Source organism: Vigna angularis, chromosome 7 (genome assembly GCF_016808095.1).
Source record: "Vigna angularis cultivar LongXiaoDou No.4 chromosome 7, ASM1680809v1, whole genome shotgun sequence".
In the NCBI taxonomy this organism is placed as follows: domain Eukaryota; kingdom Viridiplantae; phylum Streptophyta; class Magnoliopsida; order Fabales; family Fabaceae; genus Vigna; species Vigna angularis.
The window spans coordinates 7343481-7350759 of NC_068976.1; positions in this window are offsets into that span (position 1 = coordinate 7343481).

Below are 7279 nucleotides of genomic sequence, written 5' to 3' on the forward strand. Positions count from 1 at the left end.
AAATTGCAACCGAGGTAATACAGCTTATATGCCTCGGTTCTCTTTGAACCGAGGCATATAAGTTCGATAGAATTACAAAAATGCTACCGCATTCTGATAGGCTTCGGTTTCTTCTAAACCGAAGTTTATTGTGCGAGTTTAAATGTTGTTTTTTTACTATTGCATATTATATATATAGGTCTAATAATGTCATTTAGTGTTATAAATTAGAGTAGGATAAGACTAAAGGGCTGGGCAAAGTATAAGAAAGCGATACATGCACGTTTAAGGAGTTTAAATAAAGTCTTCAAGAGAATAGAAGATCTATTATATTAAAAAGGGTAGACATAATCTATATAAAGTATCCGATGTATATTAAAAATGTTGGATGCATATCAAGATTAAACACTATAAATTGTCGAACAGTTTATATAAATTCAAAGTGTAGACAAAGTCAAGAGAAGTGTTAATTGAAAATAAGTAAAAGTATCACACAAAGTCCGAATGCAAGCGGAAGAGAACAAACACCACTCGAAAAGTAGAAAAAGTCTTATATAATAAGCAAGTACATATGAAAAGATGAAGTTAACATGTTGAAATTACAAGAAACATTCTTGAATGTTTGCAATTCATGCAAGTTGACTCATATTCTCAAGACTTTTGAAACAATGAACCTAATTTCTAAGTTTGAATGCTTAATTTGGTATTGTAAAAAAGAAAAATACAATGATAAAGGCATCCCACGTTAAGCACATTGAGTGTAGCAACAAAACACTATCAATGAAAAGTCAAGCAGGTTTTATAAAGTATTAACACAAAGAAAGGACAAGAAAAGTACACAAGCTTCAACGATTCTTTTGTGTTCATAAGTAGAAGTGAATCCAAGTGGAAATAGTTAATGTTCTATACATGATCAATATGAAACATTGCATTACAAAAATTCACGAGCTTCTACTGTTAAATCTAAAAGATTATTTACTAGACAACTTAAAAGAGAGGACTATGTTTGTAACTTCTCTATTGAAGGAGTGTTTGGATTTCATATTCTACAATTGAGAGATTCCTTCCTTGTAAACACTTTAATTTATATTGTGTTGTAAAGAGTGACGTTATGTACTTAGATCAAAAGTGTCAAATTGTATTCATTCTTTATCTTAGTGGAAGATAAAGATATTTAATAATGGCTTTGTGTATTCATTGTGAGTCAAGTGATGGTGAATATTACTTGTAATTTTTTTTTAATTAGTGAAACTTTGCATAACATGAACGCAACCTATTTTGAGGTGAATCCACATATAAATCAAAGTTTTCACTGTTATTCATTACTCGTGTTTATCATATGAGACCATTGTGAAAAAAAAAATTGTAAACGTACCTCAAAATTATTAGATGATAATCATTATCTAACACAGATATCATGCTGCCACAAAAAAAAAACTAAACTCTATTTAAATTCCTTTTCTAAAAAGCTAACAATTTATTTTACAATTAAACCCGTATCGCTGAACTTATAGAAAAATATAAAACATGGTATCTTCGATTTCTTGGAAAAGGTATTAAATTTTTTTTTACAAAACCAAGAACTTTTTTTTTGTTTTAAAAGATGACAATGTATCTTCTTAAATACTTTGAGGAAAAATAGTTGTTTTAAATTTCAAGATGCATATTTAAATGAGAAACTAAGACACATTCTTTGGTCTCCAACTTCTTGTTTTGAATGGTAGAAAATCATGATGATATAGTTTTGTTTTATCTTAAAAGAATGTCAATTACTATAAAGTGCAATTTGGAATTTTATGGTTATGAATAATCATTTAAAAACTATACGTTTTTTAATCTACACACTTATAAAATGAAACAACATTTGCAATTTATTGGTTATCTTGATGTGACTATTTTTTTATCTACATATTCTCATTATTATTTAAAAAAAACATGTTCATCATACTGGAACAAGCATAAAGCTAAACCATTAATTTTATTTATCAATCTTATTGAAATGGAGAAGAGTTATATGAATTAAACAACTATGTCAACTTCTAACAACAAATAATACTTTTTAGATCTAATGGGCAATATGGTATTTCTACTACTATTTAGTAATATTATGATGATTTGGTTGCACGTTTATAACCCTAACTTTATTACATTTAGCTTGAATTTATTTTATCTTATAACTCTTTTAGAATGTGTTTAAGTTTTATATATATATATATATATATATATATATATATATATATATATATATATATATATATATATTATTGAGACTCAGTATTGATATTCAAGAGCAGGAGAATGTAAGGCTTCGAGCATCACATAATTTTATTGTCTTCCAATTTCTTAAACAAAAGGTGAGCCTAGATTAAGACGTATAGTTGGTAAAGACTTATAAGAGAATAAAAATACATGTGATTTTTACAAAGTGTTGGACATAATATTACATATATATTCAATTTTAGTTAAAATATTTTATCAAAAAATATAAACAAGTTGTGAAGGTGAATATTTAAATCTTACGTCTCACCTACAACTTTACATAATGATTAATTTATTATTTTCTATATTAAATATTTTATATGATTAATTTGAATACTCTTTGTATGACTTTTATATTAACTTGTTTCATTTTTTTTCTTCCTTTAAAACAGAGTCGTTGAACATGATAAAGGAAATTACGGTTGTATGAGAAGTGATCGAAGTTTAGTTAAAGGAACTAATTCAGCTTCTTCTTTTTCTTGTCGTTTTTAAGTATTAAAAGTTTTTTTCTCTTCTGCAGATGGTGTATTTGTTTTCAGCATGCAATTTAATTTTTTAAATTATGTTGTTATTACTTTTAGAGTTTAATTAGTTTTTTCATTGTGTTAGCGAAGTATAAAATGCTAAAAAAACTTCTTCTTTTCGTGTATTACATGGACTTTGTAGAGATGACTTTTTCTTTATACATTTTTAATAGCTATCCACAAATTATATATTGGTACTAGTGATCTTAACTGAGTATCTTTTCAAACTTTAATGAACAAATATAAAATTATTAATAAAATAAAAATTAATAATTGAGAAGTTGATTAAAATTTCATTTATTATTTAAATATATCAACTTAAAATTATTTTTAAAATGTTCAGTTTTTTTTAAAAAAAACAATGCTTTGTCGTATAATTTATGCGAATTTATGATTTACTTTTGAATTAGAAAAAAAAAAAACTATTATGCGAAATGTGGTGAAGATTTTGTTACTTGAAATGGTTGATGGAAATCAACGATGGATAAGGTATACACGCCAGTCTAACGAGTTGCACTTGCTTTGGATCATCATTCTCGCGTGATTTCTAGTTTGTCCACTTCTTACTTAAACACTGTTCTACACCGTTCTTTATAACTATGGTTTCTTTATTTAAAAATTATAGTGGTGAAGAGCCACATGCACATGCTTCTAACACTTTTGGATACTGTACGGTCATAATTTTGGAAGAACACCTCGCCTCCTATTAGAGACGGAGATTTAACGTGATTAAAGATATGAGTAGTCTTTTCGGGTATAGGTTGAGATCTTTTATTTAAAATATACTTAAATGTTTACTTGGTTTTTATGTTCAGTGGTAATTTTCAGTTTAGTACCTGTATAGTATGATATCTAAACTGAGCGGTTGTTGTTAACCACAATTGATCGACCGATTGCTCTACCGATTATGGAGATGACTCGCTAACTACCTGTCATACTAAACGCTCGTCATCTATTCTTTAGTTAACAGCGATCGTCAATTTTCTATAAGCAGATCAAAGCGTTCGTCACAAGTCAAGCGACATTATGACACTCAATCAATTCAATCGAGCCAAGATTAGCGAACGCTCAATTACGTCAACGAAGTTGGACCAATTAGCCCAACACTTAAATAATTGGACCAATAGTCCAGATAGTCCAATTAAAGAAAAAGTAGTAAAAAATATCTAACCATAAGGACGCAGATTACAAGGCCAACTAACCGAATATCAAGGCTACGTGGATCACGGGCAAGTAACCGAATTTACCAATTAACCGAATTTTAAGGTATTCAATTTATTTTACTTTTAGGTTAAATACAGGAAGACCTAAGGGAAAAAGGTACGTTTTGCTTTAAGAGAAAAAATAGTTCACTTTGTGAGAACATCACTGATTGAGAGAACAAAAGTTTCAATACTCATATCTGACTTTAGCATCGGAGTATCTTCGCAGGTACCCCCCACTCTCATTGAAGGAAAGACAACAGTCCCAGACGTACAAGAGTAGTAAATCATCATCAACCAGGTTCGTATCTCGGTCCCAAGCAATCACACAGAAACATTTTGGCGCCCACTGTGGGGCTGAGATTGATACACCCAAAGAAGACCACAAGAACTATGGAAGAGAATAACACCAGAGATTTAATTAAGCAGCTCCAAGCCCAAATTGAAGCACAGGCAAGAACTATACAAGAGCAATAGGAGAATCAGCGTAAGCAAGCGGAGGAAATTGCAACGTTGAGAGCGCCACGACCTCCACCTGAGGTGTCTGCCTCAAACAGGCAGGATGATAATGAAGGTAGCCGTCATGGAGGACATTCTGAACTTGTTGGGGCGAGGGGGAGGGGGGGGGGGGGGGGGGGGGGGGGGGGGGGGGGGGGGGGAAGAAGAGGACCCACATCCCTTCGGCTCACCAATCTACTTCCGTCATGCAAGCTACTATGTCGGAAAAACCCCCTCCAGTGTTAGAAAGATACGACGGGTCAACAGACCCAGATAACCACCTCAGAAACTTCATCGATGCTATGGCATTCTACACGGATAGCGACCCAGTCATTTGTCGAGCCTTTTCCTTGTCTCTGAAAGACGAAGCGCTGGAATGGTATCATACCCTTCCTCCAAGTACGGTAGATTATTTCGCCATGGTGGAAACTCTCTTCCGAAGACAGTATGCTGCCAACAGAAGGCAGGAGATGACGCCAGCCAGCTGGTGAATACCAAACAAGAGAAGGATGAAACCTTGAAAGCATTTATGCAAAGGTATAACGAGGCGACAAGGCGCGTGAAAGATGTGAATCACACATTCATAATAAGTATCTACCTTCGTGTTTAAGACCGGGGTATTTTGTTGAACAACTGTACGCAGAGCCACCAAAATCCATGGAAGAACTCCAGGAAACAATCGCTAAATTCATACGCATCTAGGATCTCAGAAACTCGAGGAAAAGCAACAACAAGAAGCCCCTAATAACGAAAGCAAGAAGGAGACGAAGCGGTCGTTTAATGACAACAAAGGTGACAGGCCTCCTCGAAAGGAACTAGCTTGGACACCCAAATACGAGCGTTACACTGCTCTTAACGCACCCAGAGCAAAGGTACTAGAAAAGGCCCTGCACGTCGAACTCCTTACATTTCGAAGGACATCCTCACCAAAGAATGCTGATGAAAGTAAAGCCTGTCGTCTTCACCAAAATCATGGTCATGACACAGAGGAATGCAACATAGTAAAAGATGAAATAGAAAGACTTGTTCGTGCAGGATACCTCCAAAAATACATAAAGGGGGAAGCACCCAGGGCAACAAGTCCCGTCAGGAGAGAGACTTCGCGTAGGAGTCCCCAACGTTCGTCCCGTAGAGACGATCGACAAAGACGACGATCCCGAAGCCACACCCAAGACCCGGAACGAGAACGCTCGGTTCGAGGCCGAATCTACACCATATCTAGAGGCTTTGCAGGAGGAGGAGCGTCAGCCTCTGCCCGCAAGAGACATTTGAGAAGCTTAAAGACTATGCACATGGTAGATCGACAACCTCGTTCTATGCCAAACATCACCTTCACATATGCAGATTTCCACGCTCTCGATTCTGATCACGATGACCCCATGGTCATCATAGTTGAGATAACACGATACGATGTCCGTAAAGTGTTGATCGATCAAGGCAGTTCAGTCAACATTTTGTACTGGACTACATTCCCTAGATGGATCTATCCGAAGATTTAATAGGCCATTTCAATGAGCAAATTGTAGGGTTCGCAGGAGAAAGGGTAGATACTCGAGGATATCTCGACTTAAGAACTTGACTCGGGATTGACAGAGAAGCAAGAGAACTAAGGGTAAGATTCTTACTTGTAGAGGCGAACAGTTCATACAATGCACTACTAGGACGACCTTGTCTGAACGCCTTCGTCTCCACTCCCCATTTAGCTATGAAGTTCCCATCAGAAAGAGATATTGTTTGTACGGTAAGGGCAGATTAGCGAACGACTCGACAATGTTATGTTGTTGGTCTAAAAGTCTCACCCTTCGTTCCACCAAGAAGAACCAGAGGGGCGAAAATAACAGCGATCGACTTGGACCCCAGGACCAACGTAGACGACCGCATTCAACCGCAAGGCGATGTCAAGACATTCCTATTGGGAGCCGACGCGTCACAAACCACGACCATCGGCGGTAACTTGGAGCCGAATGATGAACATGATTTGGCGAAGATGTTGAAAGCCAATGCTGACCTATTTGCTTGGTTAGCAGCTGATATGCCGGGAATCCATCCTGGAGTAATGACGCACATGTTGTCCATTTTTAAAGAAGCTTGTCCAGTCGCTCAAAAGAAGCGAAGATTCGACGAACAAAAGCGATACGCCGTACAAACGGAAGTCACCAAGCTGTTGAGGTAACTTACACAACTTGGTTGTCAAACATCGTTATGGTTGAAAAGTCGAACGGTCAGTGGAGAATGTGTGTCGACTTCACAGATCTCAACAAAGCATGCCCTAAAGATTCTTACCCCCTCGCGAGGATTGATCGGTTGTTGGACGGAGCTTCAGGACATAAAGTGTTAAGTTTCCTCGATGCATATTCAGGGTACAACAAAATTCCCATGTATCTACCAGATCAGGAGAAAACAACCTTCATAACCGAACGTGTCAGTTACTGTATGAGGTAATGTCGTTCGGCCTAAAGAATGCAGGCGCCACCTATCAGCGTCTTATGGATAAAGTCTTCCATCACCAAATCGGGAAATCTATGGAGGTATACGTGGACGACATGGTCGTCAAAAGTCAATCTGTAGAGCAGCACCTCAAAGATCTGGCAGAGGTTTTCCTTCAGGTACGACGATATAATATGCGATTAAACCCATCAAAGTGTACTTTTGGGGTTCCGGATAGAAAGTTTTTGGGATTTATGCTAAATGCAAGGGAATTGAGGCCAATCCGGATAAATGTCGGGCTGTCTTGGAAATGCAAAGCCCAAGTAATCTGAAGGAGATACAACGTCTAATCGGCTGAATGACCGCATTATCAAACCCATCCTTAAGAAC